Source organism: Terrapene carolina, unplaced genomic scaffold, assembly GCF_002925995.2.
Source record: "Terrapene carolina triunguis isolate 2854851 unplaced genomic scaffold, T_m_triunguis-2.0 Scaffold951, whole genome shotgun sequence".
Lineage (NCBI taxonomy): Eukaryota > Metazoa > Chordata > Testudines > Emydidae > Terrapene > Terrapene triunguis.
In genome coordinates, this window is record NW_020665302.1 from 6,117,193 (window position 1) to 6,138,808 (window position 21,616).

Below are 21,616 nucleotides of genomic sequence, written 5' to 3' on the forward strand. Positions count from 1 at the left end.
GGCTTAAGATTTTTGGTGTCATCTTTATCCTGCTCTTGATATGGTCTTTGCCAACATGGTAACTGCTATAGCTAGTGAAAGGAGAGACTAGAAGCAACAACAGATGTTTATTCACCTAAAGTCTGGTGAGCTAATGGTATGACCTTATCCAAACCACACTGTTTTAGAATTTCATCAAGTTTGTACATGCATGAGCTAAACCATAACATTAAAATGATTTTTATTATTTTCACTTATTATTCTAAATAAAAATAGACAAAAAATAACGGTGGTACTGTCGCTGGCCATTTATGCAATGGTTTTACAGCTCTTGGGTATTGTAGAACTGGGTCAAAATAGTTTGGCAACTTGTAAGTGAGGCTGCATGAAGCATTGTGTCATTGGGGATGTCAGGATTTTTGCAGTTGGGAGAACAGCATCAGACCTGGTCATGAGGGGTATCTACAGGGTTTGGAAGCTAAGACTGTGATCTCAGTAGCAATTCCCACAACTATGATTCATAGGACAGGAAGGCAATTTGCCATGCTAATCAGACCTATTACTGCCTACGAAAAGTATCAACTCAATAAAATAATGAAGGTACAGTAGCCATCTCCAAAGGCTGCATACAAATAGGATATTACGTATAACCTGTAACGTCTCAATTAGATGACTTAGCCACCAAATGCCAGTCTTACCAAATTCCTTCACTGATGTTTCCTAAGATGGGGACACTGTTCCAGGAATCTGAGCTTTATTTGGTTATATAGGGAAAGCTTTCTGGCTCTTGGCTTCCAAAATGCCATTTGGCGATGACAAAACACGAGACTATAACCCCAATTTGTGACCCTAGACCAATAATGACCATAGTCATTTTACTTAGCCAATCCAAGGGCTATGATCCTCAAGAAAAAGTCACAGCAACTCTTTAGAACATTTAAATTAGCTATAAGAACTTGGAAGAAAGATGACATGATTGATGTAAAACAAAGAAAGCTGTGAGGAGGAATGTAAGACAGGTATGTAAAAGAACTTTGTTCTCATGAAAAATAATGAAAGGTTGATAAATAAATAAAATCACCCATTTGCCAACTACCTACTTAAGCCCCCAGCACACAGTAAGACTACTTTTCATTAAAAAAAGATACAGTACAAGAGTAGCTAGAGTTAGATCAGGAGGCCTGCATGGCTGTTGGAAAATGAAATCAAAGCTCAACAGGGCAACAGACAGCACTTGCAAAAGGCTGTCTTAAGGAAGGGGCAGTGCCCTACACTAGACTTCACCTAGGAAATTAGTTGCTAAACTGTGAATTCTCAAAATTGTAACTATAATGCAGTTATTAAATACATGATGTAGGAAATTCAAAGCAGAAGGGATAGAGGCTACCTCAAATACAAGGCTGAAGATTATTATTATTTTTTATCAACCAGGAAATTTTGCCCAGATGTGATACAATGTAGTAGAAGTTCTGAATAGGCTAGCAACTAGATAAGGGTCTTGGAACAGAAGTTTGCGATGAAGGAAAAAGAAAATTAAAACCTTGAGCCATTTCCAAGAGTTCTTCAAACAATGTTCTGTTGGGCCAGCCTGCAGCCACCAATATCACTGATGAGGAAGGTAGGCTTCATCACTCCTTTATCACCACCCAGATGAATGAGAATAGAAGAAAGGTCTAAGACAGTTGAAAATCCCATGTTACTGTGAATACAATACTTTTTGTTGGAGACACATCTATGGATCTGCAGATTAAGTAACTATACTGTAAAAGACCTGGTTGATGGAAGACTACCTCCAGGTGGATGCCTGCTATCCTTAGAAAGCCCACTGGCCTTCTCTAGACCTAGCACATGAAGGACTTTGATGGAAGGAAGGTTTATGTCTTTGGAAGCTGCTTCTGTGAGGAAAATTAGACTTACTACCACTGATAAAGCCAACAAAAATGCAGATAATGGTGGATCTAGCAGAGATGTTACAGAACTAATAAGGCTTTTCTGACCATCCTTAGCTCATGAAGATTGAGGTGAAGTTCCTTCTTCATGTCAGGCCAAAGAGCCTGTATACTTTAATCCCCAACATGGTCTCCCCCATCCCTCTAAGATCAAATTTGTATCTCCAGTGACAAACTATGCCAATTCCTGAAAGAGGCAGACCTTGAGGAATGTCTTCCCTTCTTCACCACCAAAAGACATACTTTTTAGCTTAAGAGATGGGAGGAGATATTACCTACTGGTTTTCTGCAATTATGAAGTCAGAGACTAGAAACCATTGGAGAGATCTTAGATGCAATTTCACTTCTAGAGCCAACCAAATAACTAGAATCCAACAAACCCTAAAGGCTCATTAGGTTTGTTGACTGTGAACTGCTCCTGTTGTAATGTCTTTGCTACCAACATCTACTGTCACCAGAGAGACCTGAACCTCTGAGAACTATCAACAACTTTAATTTGTCTGAAATGTCGACCAGCCAGGATTGCAGCCAGAAAACTTTTCTTGCCATCAATGACGAAAAAATGGTTACCTACCTTTCGTAACTGTTGTTCTTCAAGATATGTCGCTCATGTCCATTCCATTCTAGGTGTGTGCGTGTCCACGTGCGTGGCCGTCAGAGATTTTTGCCTTAGCAGTACCCGTAGGGCCAGCTGTGGCGCCCCTCTGGAGTGCCACGTTCATGCCGCAGTATATCAGGCGCCACCAGCCCTATGCCCTCTCTGTTACTTCTTGCTGACAACTCTGACAGAGGGGCAGGAGGGTGGGTAATGGAATGGACATGAGCAACATCTCAAGAACAAGTTACGAAAGGTAGGTAACCTTTTTTATTTCTTCGAGTGCTTGCTCATGTCGATTCCATTCTAGGTGAGTCACAAGCAGAATCAACAGAAGTGGACTCAGAGTTCACAGTCTCTGCTCTGCCAAAGCCAGCATCGTCTCGAGCCTGCTGGGTCAGCACCTAGTGTGACGCGAACGTGTGGACAGACAACCAGGTCGCAGCCCGACAGATCTCTTGGATTGGCACCTGCACCAGGAAGGCTAATGATGATGCCTGTGCCCTAGTCGAATGAGCCGTCACGATCGCCGGCGGGGGCACTTTTGCCAGCTCATAGCAGTAGTGGATGCAGGCTGTGATCCAAGACAAGATTCTCTGGGCTGACACTGGGCAGCCTTTCATCCTGTCAGCGACAGCAACCAACAATTGTGTTGACTTACGGAATAGCTTTGTTCTATCAACGTAGAAGGTCAGCACCCGTCTGCTGTCCAGAGTATGCAGCCTGCACTCCTCATCCGTCGCATGAGGCTTTAGACAAAGGACTGGAAAGTAAATGTCTTGACCAGCGTGGAACTGGGAGATGACGTTGGGCAAAAAGGCCAGGTGCGGACGCAGCTGGACCTTGTCCTTATAGAAGACTGTATAGGCGGCTCAGACGTGAGCACCCTGATCTCGGACACCCTATGGGCCGAAGTTATAGCAACCAAGAAGGAGACCTTCCAGAAGAGAAGCAGAAGGGAGCAGGAAGTCACGGGTTTGAAGGGGGGACCCATGAGCATGGAGACCACAAGATTCAGGTCCCAAAGGGGGACCGGTTCCAGGACATGCGGGTAAAGGTGCTCCAAACCATTCAGGAAGCACCCCATCATGGGATGGGTGAAGACCGACCGGCCTTGAAGCCGAGAGTGGAACGCCAAAATGACCGCCAAGTGTACCTTAACTGAAGATAGCAACAGACCCTGGTGCTTAAGGTGCAGTAAACAGTCCAGAATGTCCTGCAGCAGGGCCTCATCCGCATGAGTGTGTCAGTCCGGGGCCCAAACCGTGAACCACTTCCACTTTGCCACATATGTAGCCCTCATGGACCGTTTTCTGCTGCCCAGCAGGACTTGCAGCACACCAGAGGAACACCCCCATTCATCCACACTCAACCACGCAGCAGCTATGCTGTCAAGTGCAGCGGCTCCAGGTGCGGGTGCAACAGGTTGCCGTGGCTCTGGAACAGCAGATCCAACCGAAGAGGTAGCTGCAGCAGGGTGCCTACCGAGAGACTCAGTAGCATGCCGAACCAATGTTGACGAGGCCATGCCAGGGCTATGAGGATGATCATTGCTTTGTCTTGCTTTATCTTGAGCAGTACTCTGTGGATTAGCAGCACCGGTGGGAAGGCGTACATCAGCGCTCCCGACCATGGAATCAGGAAGGCGTCCAACAGGGAGCCCTTGTCCCTGCCTGCAGAGAACAGAACACATGGCACTTCCTGTTCTGTCTGGATGCGAACAGGTCCACCTGTGGAAAATGAGGCTGACCACCTCTGCATGGAGCGACTATTCATGGTGAGACGAGAAGGTCCTGCTGAGATGAGCTACCAGGATATTCTTGGCTCTGGTCAAGTGGGCGGCTACAAGATGAATGGCATGTCACACACAAAAGTCCCAGAGGCTGAGCACTTCCCAAAAAAGGGCCGAAGACCTTCTGGACCCCTCAACGTCTCAGGTAAGCCGCTACCAGCGCCACGCGTTTTTTGAACACCCTGGGGGCTGAAGACAGGCCAAAGGGTAATGCTGTGAACTGGAAGTGACGCCTGGCCACTATGAAATGCAGGAAGCACCTGTGGCCCGGGAATATGGAGACATGAAAGTACGCATCCTTTAAGTTGAGAGCAGCGAACCAGTCCCCCAGGTTCAGGGACGGGATGATGGAGGCCAAGGAGACCATGCGGAATTTCAACTTCTTGAGAGACTTGTTGAGGCCATGCAGGTCCAGGATAGGCCTGAGGCCGCCTTTGGCCTTTGAAATTAGGAAGTAGCAGGAGTAGAATCCTTTTTCTTCCATGTCCGAAGGAACCTCCTCCAGAGCCCCCAAGCCCAGGAGCTTCTATATCTCCTGAACGAGGAGTTGCTTGTGAGAAGGGTCCCTAAAGAGGGATGCAAAAATGGTGGGGGGGAGGCGAGAAGGAGGGACAAGCAAGAACTGCAGGGTATAGCCACAAGTCACTATGTCCAAGACCCAGCAGTCCGACGTAACCCGTGACCAGGCCGAGTGGTGGGAAAGGTGGTTGAGGAAAAGGCAGGTAGGATCTGGTCAACTGACTGGGGTGTCGCTCTCGGGCACCCCCTCAAAATTATCACTGCTGGCCTTCTGGGTGTTTGGCTGCCCCAGGCTGGGCTGGCGAGCGGGAGGAAGAAGGGCAACAATGACTAAAACTAGCATCCCTTCTCCTTGTAGGTCTCTGACTAGGCCGCCAGGGTCTTGGCGGCGGCGGTGGTTGGAAGGCCTTCCTGGCTGATTGTGGCACATGCATGCCCAACGAGTGAAGGGTAGAACTAGTGTCCTTCAACCCGTGCAGCCTGGCGTCCGTTTGATCCGAAAACAGACCAACTCCGTCAAAGGGGAGATCCTGGATCGCGGCCTGCATCTCCAGGGAGAGGCCTGCCGTCTGGAGCCAGGAATTACATTGCATGACCACTGCTGATGAAACCACCGTTGACGCCGCATCCCATGCCATTTGCAGGGAGAATCTGGCTGCCACCGTGCCCTCCTCCATCAGAATGCCAAACTCTTGGGCCAAACCCTGAGGAAGGGATTCCTAGAATTTTTGAGACAGTCCCAGAGATTAAAATTGTACCAGCCCAGCAAGGCCTGATGATTCGCCACCTGAAACTACAGACTGATGGTAGAATAAATCTTTCTCCCAAATAAATTAGCATCTTTGTTTTTGGGAGACGAGGAGGTGGGGACCTGCTTGTCTTTTTCGTTGGCCACAGATACAACTAGAGAGCCCGGGGGTGAGTAGGTGTGACGTTACACCCCATATTCTTTACGGAAATATGCTTATGATATGGTTATGGCATAACAGATATATTTTATGCAAGATGGGTCTTGTAAGGTATCATTATAACCTTTCCAATTTACTGAATGTGATTATCCAATTTGTATGCATGTATCATTTCTGTATCTAAAATTAGGAATGTTGACTATGTAACAATTACAGCTGGGTGTGTACTTGGGAAACACCCACCAGACAACAGGCCAGCCGCCTTGATGGGCCATTAGGAAGAAACAATATGACTTTGAAGATACTAATCTCTCTCCTTCCTGAGAGGAGTCCTGGGACATTGCTGTGACACTACTAGGTTATGTCACCTGGTACTAAACACCATCTTGGATTTCTAGTAATTTTCCACGAAAAAGAGGGGGAGTCAAGACTGGGAAACAAAAGATTCCCACCTTATGTAAATCTTGTTTAAGGCTGGGGAATAAGTTGATCTGGGTTTACTCTTCACTGAATCCCCACCCAAGATGACTGCTGAAAACACTTAAGGAACAAGGACAAAGGGAAAGGGGGAGGAGTATTGAACCCAGGCCGGAAAAGGGATCTGGTCTGTGAATAAGATACCTGAAGATTTAAGCTGCAAGCAGGGTAGCTGACCTTCAAGAATTTCTGCAACCTGCCCCAAAAGCAACATTTAGAGTGAGGAATTACTTCTTGAAACTAGTCTCTTTAAGATATTACGCTTAGTAGGTCCGTTTGCTATCCATTGTAATCACTTAAAATTTACCTTTTATAGTTAATATATTTATTAGTTTATTCCAAAACCCAGTTTGTGCAATTCATATCGGGGGGGGGGGGGGGAAGACTGTGCATCTCTCTCTCCCTATTGAGGGAGGGCGAATTTTTATAAGCTTGTGCTGTGCAGATTTTTCTATACAGCACAAGACAATATTATTTTGGAGTTTACATTGAGCGCTGGGCAATTTCCTAGCTGATTCTTCCCATAGAGAGCTGCTTACAGACTCTGTGTGGTTCTACAGGTGGTGCGTCCCTACCTGTGTGTGTGTGCTGCTAGAGGCCGGAGAGCCTGATTCAGCAAAATGGGGAGAGGGAGCCCAGGCTAGTGGAGCAGGCAGGCTCAGTGAAACCCCAGCACATCAAGTGACATCCCGGGGGGGGGGGGGGGGGGGGGGGGGGGCGCCCCCCACCCACGGGGGGGGGAATAAAGGCAATCGAAACCTTTAGCCGGCACGAAGTATTTTTTCTCGGCCCATTTCGAGGTGGATGGGATGGAGGAGCGGGTCTGCCACAAAGCCTTAGCTATCTTGAGGACCCCCTCATGCACAGGCATGGCGACCCAGGTGGACGTAGAGGCCAAGAGGACATTGAAGAGGGTGTCCTCCTGCTCTGCCATCTCTTGTACCTCGAGGCCCAAGTTCTCAGCCACACACCAGAGAAGGGCTTGATGCTCCCTAAAGTTATCCAGCAGGCTAGCGCTGGAAGATCCCGCGACCGCCTTGTCTGGGGAGGACGAGGAAGACTGGACCGCCAGTGGGGGTGCTGGGGTCTCGACCACCATCAGAATAAGAGGCTTTGGGGTGGGCACCGGTTCCCCCGCCCCAATCTCAGAACGCACTTCCGGTGTCCAGTGCCGGTGGGGCTGCAACCCGCTGTTCCGCCACGGCCACCGAGGAGTGATATGCCCCACACGCTCCAATAAGGACACTGCGCTGGCCACTGGCTGTGCTGCCATTGTGGTGCTGCTGACGAGGGAGCGGGCTCCGGTGCCCAGTCATGCTGATGCGACCATGGCAATGGGCTGAACTAGCCCTCCGTACTGGAGCCCCCTTCTGGCGACCAGGGAGGAGCCGTCGATGCCTGTGTTTGTTTGCTGGTCATGGCCACAGGTGACCGTTGCCCAGGCGTAACTGAATGGTACATGTAGCATGGAGAGCGGTACCAGTGCCAAGGAGACTGGTACCGCAACAGGGAACATTCCCAACATGCCAGTGATCAGGACTGACGCCTAGAGGACGAACGTCGAGAAAGGGAGAGGTGTCAGGAACAGCATGGGGAGCATCAGTCCCATGGCAGAGAGTAGCGCTGCGGGGATCTGGAAGCTCGTCTGCGTGACTGGCAATGCGTTTGGGATCAGCCCCGGGATTCCCAACTCGGCAGGGAAGATTGACGCCTTCTGTCCAACGACCAGCATTGTTCCCCTGTGCACTGAGGGGTCTTAACGGCGGGCTTGCCCTCTTGGGGAGCATTAGCTGTGCCTTACGGCACTGGGGTCGTCATCAGAGCAGGAGGAGACCGGTGCTCTCTCTGCACCGAGGGAGCCTGGAATGATGAAGGTGCAGGCAGGAGTGCGGGTCCCATACCGTTCCCAGGAGTCAGGGCCAGTTCTTTAAAGGGGGCTGAGCACCCCAACCAGGGAGGCCCGATTGCGTGGCTCTGGAGCAGTCTGGTGGGCAGGTTTTTGCTCGGTGCCGGGGAGCACTTCTTGGCCTTCTTCTTCGGCACCAGCGTGCCAAATGGTGCTGGAAGGAGTCGGGTGCCAGCAGTGTGCTGCACATGGAGCTCCGAGACACTCGGCGCGACCTGCCTGGACGGCTTAGAAGACGGGTGGATGGTGGACTCCTGGAGAGCTCTGAGGCGGATGTTCCACTCCTTCTGAGTGCGGTGCTGAAAGTTTTGGTAGATCCAGCACCACTCTTTAACGTGTGACTCCCCAAGGCACTTAAGACAGCTACCGTAGGGGTCACTCACAGGCATAGGCCTGCTGCAGTCTGAGCAGGGCTTGCACCCGGGAGACCGGGGTATGCCCCGCCTGGGGCAAAGTCCCACTCCCACCCTAACTACTTACTAACACTTAACAACTGCTTAAGAACTACTTAACAACTAATTAAGACTAGCAAAAATGAACTATTTATAAAGGCTTTAAAGCATGAAGTTCAGAATGGTAGACAACCGCTAGCTCTTGCTAAGCAAGAAAGGCGCTCTGACTGACCACCACGGGCAATAAGAAGGAACTGAGAGGGCGTAGTAGGGCTGGCGGCGCCTGATATACCGCGGCATGAGTGCAGCACTCCAGAGGGCACCACAGCCGGCCCGAACAGAAACAACTGCTTCTGCTTGGAAGTGAGCCTAACAGTTGGTCATTCAAGTGGATCCCACTTGCCCATTCAATCATAACCCTGGAAGTATAGTAAGCACAGACCAATTGGGCAGCACAAAGTTCTAACTGCCCTTCTATCATTCTATGCAGAGAGCTCCACAAGGAAATATTTGCTTATAGGAGAACAGAAGAATTTTTAGTGCATGAGGCAACTGCCAGGACAATTACAGGCTAGAATATGAAATATTCTGGATATCAAAAAGGAGAATATCATATCTATTAGTACAAGAGGACAGGAACATCTTGCAACTAAGTTAAAAATAAACAGACTGTACTGCACTTTATATATTTCTTCTTAGGATTTACAGAAATGTGTAAACCTTCAAATTATTCCTAATGCCTAGCGCTAGGCCTGAATGGAAAGACATACAACAATACTTAGTGTAGGGAAAGCATGGAATTTCAAGTGTTCAACAAACAGCCTCAGTTTTATGGGCTTTTTAGATACAGTAATATATCAAAATTTCACATAATTTAGATTGCTCAAGAAAAAAAAAGTATATCCAAACACACATCTGGCCCAGAGTAAAATACGAAACAAAAGCAGGTAAGTCACAGTACTGGTGTTATATTGCAAGCAATTCAAAAGTTAGGCACAGGTCATTATATATTCAAATAAACCTGGCGTGGCCTGTCAAAGGAATAAGTTTCATATGTTTTCCCTTACTGTTCTCTGTAGCAAACAGGTCCTGCTACAATGAACAGATGCTTATTGACTGCAAGATAAGCCCCTCAACAGGTGTGGTGATCCAAATCATACTATTGCTCTTGTCTAAAAAAAACATTCCTTTGGGTCCGGGGGAACTTAGTAAAATTTATTTGCCAAACTAGTCCTGGGCCTGGGATCCATATTCTGCCAGCAACACTATTTTCAGTCATTATATTTAAAATCATGGGCCAAATTCATCCTCGTGCAAATTGTGTAACTCATTTGAGTCAATGAAGAGATACCAAAGATGAATTTAGCCCACTGCCTTTTCTGCTACTTGTTTTCCTATTCTAATCTGATGCTGCAGCATCCTAAAATTTAATATGATACTCATTACACTTCATTTCACTTCTCAACTCCTTTTCCCTTTTACAGAGGGTAGGAGGTGCCCACAATTCTTCACCACTCCTTCCAGGCCATGGCACGAGTTCTTAACTCTTGGAGTTCCAGTCCTTTTCTCTTCTCTTTCCATTGTATCTTTGGTCTTTCACACCTTTTCTTGCTGCCTTCTTCCTCCCATGCTTTCTTTGCTGGTCATTCTTTATCCATTCTTATTTTACATCCAGCCCATCTCAAACATGTGTTCGCCAGCCTATCACTGAGGGTCCCATGTTCATCTTCTTTAATTCCTTCCATGAACACTCTGTCTACCATCCACTTTCCTGCCATTCTCTTTAGTATATTATTTTCTACTACCAGTATCTTTTTCTTCTATCTCCGTAAGACCCACTGTTTCCAAACCACAAGAGGCAGGGACATGTGCAACATACACGTCTCCTTTCAGTTTGTTACTCAATTGCTGGTCCCACAGTACTCCTGCCACCTTTTTCACTGCTGCCTATGCACACTGGTTTCTTCTTTTCAATTCTACAGATCTCTTTCCAATGACACTAAGTGTACTTCCAAAGAACACAAATTCTCTCTCATGATTCAGCATCTCCTGCAACCTCAATCACGAGATCTTCTTTCACCCTCCCAACCTGCATAACTTCAGTTTTCTTTGTGTTTATCTTTAAACCGTGGTCTTCAAACACAGACCCATTCTCATACCATATTTACCAATTCCATTTTGCTGTCAGCATTTCTCCATCTCCACAGGCTTTGTTCTCCTGCTAATTAACTCCATATGTAGGATGAAGAGAAATGGACTCAGCACACTGCCTTGTCTCAATCCCACAGATAGCTCAAAACTCTCCGAAATTCCATGTATTTTTACTACCTTAGCTCTTGACGAGCAATACAGCTCCTCTATCATCCCCATTTCTTGAAGTCCCCCTCCCAACCATCTCAATACTCCAAACATCAACTCTCATGGAAGTAAGTGATATGCTTTCTCAAGATCAATAAATGCTACATAACAGTTATGCCCTCTGTGACCCAAGGTGCCTATGGTAGCCCACACTGAAAACGCTACGGTCAGAACAGGCTGCAAAAAAGAAGAGCAGATTCTCCCAAAACTGGTGGCTAACACTGTAATTACATTCACCAATCAGTCACAAACTGTGTTCCTGATCCCCCGCACTGGTTATCAAGAAGCTAAAAAAGAGAAATCACACAGCCCTCTTTATTGCATCCCAGCCTCTGGCTCCCAATTAGCAAATAGGTCCAATAAAGTGAGGAGTTATTTAAAATTCTGTTCACTATACAAAATGTTCTTCTGATCCCCAAAGGGCCAGCCACATTACCAGATCGATACTAGTTTGGATCTTACCCAAAATACCATGCTGCCAGCCAGTCCTTTAGTATCTAAAACTAAAGGTTTTAATATCAAAGAAAAGAAGGAGAAGAGAGCTGTTATATAGTCAAAGCAATCAGATACATACATATGACTTCAGAGTCCATATCTCAGGTTCTTAGCAGCATTGGTGAGTTTGCTGGCTTGTAAAGTCCTTCTGGAACATATTCAAAGCTTGGATGGGTCTATCAGTTCTCTTTCTTCAAAGCTTCAGTTTGTAGAGAAGTTACTCCAGAGGTGAGAAGCAGGACAGAAGACAAAATGGAGACGAAGCTACCTTTTATATCCTTTGCCATGTGGCTTGTACATTCTTTGTCCCTAACACAAGCTCACAGCACATGGGCATGGAAAAGTACTTGGAGTCCCCTGTCCACAGGCATGCCCTGCTGACTCATAGGCATAGCCCCTGCCTTCTCTCAATGCACTCATTGTACAGCTAATTGCCTTTGGTGGGCCATCAAGCAGGCTGGATCGTGCTGATGCAATCTGTCTTAGGGGGTCACCAGAAACAGCACAAGTTTGAGATACAAATATATCACATATATTTATAACTCACAATACAAAGATGCTACATACATGTAAACAAAATTATCATACTTGGCAAATTTTAACTTTTTCACTAATACTTTACATGGCATATCTTGTAAGATTCATTGCAATTTTGTAATATTGGTATCAATAATATTATAAATGGTCACTCATATTCCACACAATGTCACGGCCTCTATTTATAAGTCTTTCAAACATGTGTCTCGTTGCAAATATTGCATCTTTACTACTCCTTCCCTTCTTAAAGCCATGATGCTCCTCACCTATATTTTCTTCCACCTTGTACCTCAACTTTGCCTCCAAAATTCTCTTAAAAGACATATGAGAGGGTGACTTAACAGTATGATACCCCAGGGTGATGTTTGGATCATTTGCATCACCCCGCCCTTCCAAAGAGACACAATCAATCTATGAAGCCACTTTACTCCAGTACTTCCATCTGCCTTGATCATATCAACAGTAATTTCATCTCCACCTGCTGCTTTGCCAATCTTCATCTTATTTAGTGCTTCTTCTACCTACAGAGATCAATAGTGTTTGAGACTTCCCTATAATTGTTGGCAATGCTTGCATTTGCAACTGTCTCTTCTCATTTAACAGCCTTAAGAAATATTTTTCCACACCTCTTCCATCTCTTTAGGGTTAGTCATCACACAGTTCACACCCTTCACACAGATTTCCATCATATCTTGTGTTTCATTGTACCTCTTTTTTGCCAATCAGAAAACCAGTTTCTTCCCATCATCTTCTCTCCACTTTCTGTATTATTCCTATTTAGTCTCCAATCTTGATTAACAACTGTCTTTTTAGCCTCCTTTTTTTTGCCAGTTTGTATGCATTTTTGCTTGTCTGATTATCATGACCTGCTTCCTTAAACTCTCTGTATAATTCTTTTTTTAGCTTCTCTTGGACATCAGAATTCCATCACCAGTTTGTTCTTTGAAAGCATCCTGTCTTACCACTTATTCTGCCATGTTACCTCCACTGTCTTAAAAAAGCATGCTTTAAACTCCCTCCATTCTTCCTCCACTGTCTTCACACATGAAAACCTTCCTTGACTTTTTGGCAAAACTCTTACTTTCTTCCCCCCTACATAATCACCAATACAATTTCTTCCTTAATTTCATCTCTTTCCTGTTTTCTCAGGTTGCAGCCAGATTTTAAGCTATTAATACCTTATGTTCTTCTGCCACATATTCACTCGGTATAACCTTTAAATCTTGCACCATTTTCATATGTTCTCTTCCTATCAAAGTATAATCCACCTGGGCTTTACTTTTTTCACTGTAGTACGTAACCATGTGGGATTCTCCTTTTTCAAACCATCTTATTCACCACTGAAAACCCTTTAAACAAAACACCACACTTCTTTCCTTCTACACTTTTTACCAAAGCCAAATTTACCCACCTTTCTTTTTACTAGGCTCCCTTCACCAACCTGACAGTTTAACTCACCACCGACCACTAACAAGATGTTAACCCAAACATAACCACCAACTCTGCCAGTTGATTTCTAAAGCTCTCCTTCTCTTTTACAAAGAATCCATGATGCTTATACCACATTCGGTCCCCTCCAAGTCATATTTGCCACTCAGTTAGTGTTACCATCCTATTCCATGTGCAGGTTACAGTTGGGATTTTCCCTTTGTAGAAACTGAGACCACCATTTACTCAAATTCCACAGGACTTTTAGGATACCCAATAATGGACGACAAATTATACACATTTACATTACATCTATTTGTAAAATAAGAACGTAGCACAGTATTTCAGTGATCATTTTAAATCAACAATATAAGTTGGCTAACACTTGGGAACAAAGTTCCTTCAGACTCATACCTTTTAATTGCATTTCAAACTTGAGTTGGTTAAAGCAAAAAGGGCTTTTTACACAAAAAGGAAAAGGAAAAGACGGTGTATCTGGGATGCTGCATGCGCAGGTATACGTATTTACTATGGGTACGTCTACACTTACCGGAGGGTCCGGTGGCAGGCAATCGATGTTCTGGGATCGATCCCGGAAGTGCTCGCCGTCGACACCGGTACTCCAGCTCGCCGAGAGGAGTACGCGGCATCGACGGGGGAGCCTTCCTGCTGCGTCTGGACCCGCGGTAAGTTCGGACTAAGGTACTTCGAATTCAGCTACGTTATTAACGTAGCTGAATTTGCGTACCTGAGTCCGAAGTGGGGGGGTAGTGTGGACCAGGCCTTAGATGTTCTCTTGCTGGAGTCTACTGAAGAGCGTCTCATAAAGGAGATATGTTTGGGGTCTACAGAGTTTAGAGAGTTCACTGTCCTCCAAATTCACAAATCAACAAGGGACAAGAATCTTTCAGATCTGTAGTCAGGGGTCATCCACCTGGACGGCTCCTGCATGAATACTGCTGCCCTTCCTATTTATCCTGGCAACAGCAAAAGCTGTATTGCCACTGACTGAATCCCCCTGCAACTGTTCAGTAGCAGCCACAAGAGAGACCCAGAAGAAGCTAATATAGCTCTGAACTGCACTGATATCCTCAGATTTCTTGTGGAAAGTTAGAATGGTGGTGAGTGGGAAGCACATAGCAGATGGTGCTGAAGGGTGCAGTTATTTTCTTGCTCCAATCCCCCTTTCATCTCCATCCCTTACCCCTGTGGAGCTACTCCTGCGAATGACAAGGGTGAGTTTGCAATGTGCAGATAGCTCCTTCCCACTTCCACAAGGACAAAAAGTTTTAGTTATTTTGAGTGAACCCCTTTAAATAACTTACAGGATGTTCCTAATTGCTTTTATTAATTAAAAATACACACAGTAAGTCCTTAAGTTTTACTCCTACGATTTACACACAGTTACTGTAATGTAATATAATTAAAAAGTAATTTACACAGACTATAATTTACACAGACTGTAACCTTTGATGCAGGGATTGTCTTTTTGTTAGGTGTTTGTACAATCCTTGCACAATGGGGTCCTGGTCTGTGACTTGGGATATTAGGCACATCACAATGCAAACGTTAAACGATAATATTTTTATAAAAAGCAGCAGCAACATTAGTCCAAATACTGCCCTCACTTATTATACCCATAGAATTGATTTGCATGGATGTGGACTGAGGAAAGAATTGAGCACTCACTGTAATTTGAAATGTTTGATTCCTAATCTTCATGATAAAGTTACAGTTAATGGTTTTTTTTAATCCCAAAAATGTATAGTATCAGCCAGTCCTGTTTACAAGTTGAGGACATATATGAGGCTCCCTCTCTGTTATGCTGTCCTGATTACATATCCAGCTTTCAACAAAGGCCAACTGTAGATATGTATATAGTGAGTAACAATTCACTTAAAATTAAGAGAGATACAGTGGAAGGGGGAGGATAGAAGACAATAATAAAAAAAGACAGTAAGTATAGCATCTGTTTTTTAAAAAAAATGGGAGAATAAAAATAGAAAATTCTTAGAAAGCCCTGAATTTGGCTTGATATTATCACTTTCTAGTCTTAAAAATCTCCCCAAAGTGATAAATCCCTAAAATCAAGAGTACTCTTCAGAGAACTGAAGTGATCAAATAGTTCCAAGCAACTCTATTATTAGAAACTGCTAGGAAATCACAGAAATAATGCTAACAGCTGAGCTATAATTCACTCCATGAATGTCTCTCTTCAGGACTACATCTCTCTGTGATATAGACAATGGGCCCAATCCTTAAATCCTTATTCACATTATGAACAGTCATCAAGTTCAGTGGAAATTTAGTTTGGGTAAGGACTTCAACAGCAAGCCAATTGTGAGCTATGCAGAAAAGAAACCGTTACTACAAAACACATATATAGAAACCTCAACTACAAAAATAAATAAATAAATAAATTTTAAAAAGCAGTACAAGCATGCATACAAGAAAACCACATTTTGCAGAAAAACATTTATTTAAGAGCATCATCACCACCTTTTACAGCCATTAGGGTAAGCCCAGCAAGCAATAAAAACAGACCATCACAGGAAAGAAGAGTAACAGCATCCAATGGTGGTAAGAAATACAGAAGAGTCCAAGACACAAAGTCCACACATGAAGGCATCTCCTTACCAGTTTATGCAACTGCATTTCCCCTTTCTTTGATCAAAGGATGACCTAGGCTTAAAACAAGGAGGTTCAATTTGCCTTCCACATTTTGTCTCCCTCCCCCCAAATCCTTCCCTGCAAATTATGCTTCTATGGTGAAGGGATTTAAAAACAAGTGTGAGTTAGAAGTGCGAGTGTTCTAGAAATAAATCTTCTATTTCACTGAAACAGACGAATATATTTTTCCTTCTCATTTAAAAAAAAATCCTGCACTGAAATCTGTAGCCCCCTTGCACCTCCGCAAATTTTTACAGCCACTTTACAAAAGCTTGAAAATAAGGAACTAGTGTTTCACAACAGCAAGGCTGACAACTCTTACCATAGCAGTATGAATATATGCAGTTGCAATACATTTAATTTCCCTAAGGTGAGTAATTACTGAAAGCCTCACAAGTGGCAAATTAAGTGTGCGTACATACCCCAAATAAGAAAATATGTGATCTTATGATTTACCCCACTCATTGCAAGAAGTAAAAAATATATTTACCTTATAACTGTCCGCATTCTACCATGTGTTGTTATTTTACTGAATTAAAAACACACAAGTTATTGTTAAGGCTACGAATCTGTCAAGGAGTCCGTGATTTTACAAGACCTCCGCAACTTCTTGAAAATTCCAGTAATTCTGCCCAGGGGGCAGGGCTCAGACTTCGGCTTCAGTACTAATGTAGTGAAGACTGCATTAGTGTGTATACACTTCCGTGATTTATTGTTTATTGCCAGCATCCCGTCCATGACTTTTACTAAAAATATCAATGCCAAAATCTTACCTTCATTATTGTTTAATGGAGATTCTAATATTTGAGAATTAGCAGGTTAGCGTTCTAAGATCTGGTTTTCATGTACATGATACCAGAAGTTGGTAAAAAATAACTAGTTTGACAGCAAACACTGGTGTTTTACACTATCCATTATCTCTTCTACAAATTTACTGAAAATATGGGGGAAATTAACATTATACAAATGTACATGAATTAGCATGTATGCATCAATATTTTATCTTTTCCAGAAATAGAATCAAACACTTTTAAAAGAGGAACTAATATAAATGGCTTTAAAAATCAGTTGAAAGATGAGAATTTGAAAAAAGTTTAAAAAAGCCAAGTTAGCTTTAAAAAACAAGTGTTAAGGAACTGTGTGCCATTTATCAAACTCAAGTCACATTTACAGAGGGCAATATAGCCTCCTGGTAAGTTCAGTTTCACAGAAATAAACCCAGTCCACACAACAGAATATATGAAAACAACATACATACCCTTCATAGCTAAAAACTGGATCTCTCTACTTTGCAGGATTTATATTCAGTTTAATATGGAGATATACCTATCTCATAGAACTGGAAGGGACCTTGAAAGGTCATCGAGTCCAGTCCCCTGCCTTCACAGCAGGACCAAGTACCGTCCCTGACAGATTTTTGCCCCAGATCCCTAAATGGCCCCCTCAAGGATTGAACTCACAACCCTGGGTTTAGCAGGCCAATGCTGTTTGACTGATGAGGAGATACAAATGTGACCATGCTATATTTAAATCAGAAAGTTCTATTAAAATCTGAGAAGAGTGATCAGAAACACAAAGCACTGCTTCTTTGGCTTTTTACACTACTTTCTCAAATGAAAAGAAATACTGCTCCGTCAAAGAGATCCAAATAAAACTCACTGAATGTCTGTTGACCTCCCCATTAATAAATTGAGTGAAGTATACTGAAAGTTACTTCTGAACAGACAAAGGTTCTACTCATCTAAAATCATGTGCTTACTTCATAACAACACATTAGTCTAACAGAAAAATGGGAAATCTGACATTTTGGCTTGTCAAGAAGACAGCAAGAAGAATGTGGCTTGGCACAAGAAGTGACAAACCTATTTCGGCTTGCTGAAGACCTACAAATGAGCCAAGGTGTTGGCACTTGTTTCCATCTGAACCTATCTAGCTAATTAGAAAAGTGGCCCATGGAGAGCTCTAACAGCCCCCATCACTCTGGTACAACCCAGCAGAACTGCAAAGGACTTCTAAAGTTGCCTGTGCAGGAATTTTGAATATTGTGATTATTACGTATTAGATATAGCTATCTGACTGGATGACATTCGGGGGTAAATAGGGAAGGGGTGGAGCTTGCCGCAGCTCCCATTGGCCGAGAACGGTAAACCGCAGCCCCTGGGCGCTGCGGGCGGCAGTGCCTGCGGACTGTCAATGTAAACACTGTCTCGTGGCCCACCAGCGTATTACCCTGATGGGTTGCGTGCAACCTACAGGCCACAGGTTGCCCAACACTGCTATGAAACTACATTGTCCACTAAACATTCATCTTTCTTGAAATACTTCAGTGTAATGTGTAATGGAAGATTTGCTTTTTTAATCATGTTCAAAAGCCACACTTTAAAGCTGCAGCAACATTTGTAAATACCAAGCGCTACAACTGCTTCAGAGGCTACTAGCCATCAGGCTTTTATAATGTACAAGTCTGGTATTGAGTGGTTCCTTCATATTTAATATATTAAATGGAGATTAATCCATGACACCACTTATAAATTGATCTACACAGTAAAATTTGTGTTACTATAATTTTCTAAACCCATCAGTTATCAAGTTTGAGTTCTTCAAAATATAAATATGCCATAAAAACTGTATTGCAAATAGGTGTTTTGCAGGAGAAAAGGAACCCACTTTTCAATATGCCTTGAAAACAAACACTTAGGTGGCAGCCTCTTGGTTAATCTAATATCAATTTTAACATTGCTCTGAAATTAGTAAATGAGACTTGCAAAATATGTTTATTTCCTTTTTCCATCAGGTCTTTACGCAGTCTGGAGTGGACTCCAGTTAGAAATAGGCAAAAACATTCAGACAATCATCAAAGAAAAAAAACTTGGGCACAGGACTGGATAATAGGATTAACTGACTAGCCTGGAAAATTCTTTCCAATAAAGTATTTTCACCAAGTGGCTAGGTCACTTTTATATTACATTATTTTAAAAAATTATAGATTCACACCCAACAAACTGCTCTGCAGTTATCAGTATTAACATTATTTAGACTTCTGCAAGTGACTCAGATTTCTTGTGTGACTCACACCAAGACAAAACAGTGATGTCACATTTTACTATGTGGACATAGAGCTGGATGTTTAGTTCTCTTTTATATCTGAACCAGGGGAGTTAACATTTCTGCAGGTCTGAATCCTTTCTATGTGAATATTTATGGTTTTTATAAACATTAGATAGCATTTGGGTGTTCGACTGTTCCTCAACTGAGATAAATGTAAAGCAACATCTCAGTAATTATGAACTGTATTAAAACTGTTCCCTAAAATATGAGTTCTGAAGTTGTTCTTAGGACAACCTTACAATGCAAGAAGAAATAACGCACTAGTGCTCTTACGAGACTATTTCCATTTGCTGACATTACTAAAAACAATCTTTCGCAGGCAAAAACAAAAAGGACGTAGTTTCCAATGTTTTAAAGAAACATGAATCACACTTTCAATAGTCAGATGTAGGACCAATGAACAAGGGTCTTATGCCAAAATATTTGCATTATCCAAATATTTATTCTATTTGGAAAATTAAGTGCTGAGATTGCAGCCACCTAGATTCGGAGGATATATTAAATATTTTATTAATATAATCAAACATATGGGGACTCTTAATAAATAACATTTGAGTACAGTTATTGTCCACTAAAACAAGGGTGTCTTTCTTTGAACCTGTGCAACTTCCCTGGAAAAAATATGACGCTGTACATTTCTCTCCCTATTTTAAGTTGAATTTCTGTGCATCTACTTTGGAAGAGATCAGTTTCAACAGTAAATTCAATATTGTGCTTCAATTACATGCTGGACCATAAAATAAAGCAGCTTCTGCAGGATAACAGCACTATACTACTAGTGATAATAGAATAAACAGAGTTCTCCCCTGATATGATTAGTACTTTGAGAACATCAGATAAAAAGCATTTAAGAAATGCAAAGTGATCTTTTTAGATAAACCATCAGCTCCAGAATTAGAAGACAGGCTCTCATGGGGCACTGCCCTCAAGCACATCCCGTTGTGGTCCCTCATGGTCCTGCAGATGGCATTGCCCTCAGTGCCTGCTTGGGTTCTGGCCTGGAAAACCCATCACCCAGACCAGATTAGTTCAAAATACATATCCCCATCATGGTGTCTGGTTTATTAACTCTTTCTACCAAATGTAACTTGCTTCACACAAGTTCACACCCACTGTGGATCCACAAAAGACACTTTATCGGTTCTCTCACCCCTTGTTCAGGAGGCCCCATTCCTCCTTCTGGAGCTGGCTGTACTTTGGACAGTCATTCTCCCAAACAGGAGCCCCCCACTCTCCTCAGGGAGCTGGGTTGTACTTCCAACCATCTTTGTCCTTAAAAAAAGAATTCTCCAGCTCTCCTCGTTGGAACGAGATTATAATTTAGGACAGTTTTTGGGCCATAGCCATCTTCTTCTTCCACTGGCTCCTCTCTGCAATTAGTCCCCAGATTGAGAGGGAGGTTCAGCAGACAAGCCTGCTGGTGTCTGTCCTGTTATGTGGGAGAAGCAACATACATGCTGGTCCCGTTCCTTAAAGTTCATCCCAATTCGTTGAGTGAGAGGAAAGCCTTGTCCCACCCACTCTGCAAGGCTCCTGGTCCCAGACCCATAAAGAAACAGTAACAGGATGTCCTCTCAACCACCATTTATTCCCAGGACTGCTTACTCTCTCTACCAGTATTTCGTAGGTCCTTGTATAAATCAGACCCTTCAAAATCAAAAGGCCATGCCATGTGACAGGGATGGGCTGACACCTAACCACCACTACTCTCACAGGAGCAGACTACCCCATCACACAGGCGTAAGAAAATCTCTGGATGTCAAGAACAGAAAATTCATCCATTTTTCTCATGAGAGCTGTTTGTGAAACAACAATGGAGAGTGTTATTGTTGAAAGCTGTTTCCTCAGATCTGCAGCTGGGGTCAAGCACCCTGTTATTATACAGTATGATTGACAGATCTCAAGATTCAGTTCCCACTCTCTTTAATAAAAATCATAATAAATGACTGCACCAATTTTTTTTTAATTGGTGTCTACAAGAATGTTGATTTGCAGATAAAAATCAATGGATATCTGTTTGCCCAAATGCAAAATTTTGTTATTTCTTCATTGAAACCACTTTTGTGCCACCTACTTTAATCACCTCAAGTGCTGGGTTGTTTTTTGTTTTGTTTGTTTTCCTCCTTCTGTTCTGATTTGGAAAGTTGCTCCTTTAAGATGATGGTATAGTGCCAGAAGCATCTAATGGCTAGCTTTAATCTTCAGGATGTTTACAGAACTAGAAACATCACTGAGTCCTTCATTTTCCTGAGAATAAAACATTCTGTACAGGTTCCTACACCTGAGTCTAGCTAGAAAAAACATAGCAGTTCTTCTCAAGGCTTCAATACCATGGTATTATTTTCTTGTAGATATAGGTTTATCTGGTTACTCAGAAAACAGATTCTCTGTGAAGGTTATAATTACGAAGTCTGAAACTTAAAGAAATACCTGGCCACAGGGCCGGCTCTCCCATTTTTGCCACCCCAAGCAAAACAAAACAAAACAAAAAAAAAGCCCGTAC

General features: G+C 43.3%; 1 protein-coding gene and 1 pseudogene across 1 annotated transcript in view; one reads left to right on the plus strand and one right to left on the minus strand.

Moving 5' to 3' along the window:
- MED13L (mediator complex subunit 13L) overlaps positions 1 to 21,616 on the minus strand; it is a 388,191-nt gene that overhangs the window by 271,846 nt on the left and 94,729 nt on the right. The gene's annotated exons all lie outside the window — the stretch shown is intronic.
- Positions 4,238 to 21,616, plus strand: part of LOC112103678 — a 39,823-nt pseudogene continuing 22,444 nt past the window's right edge.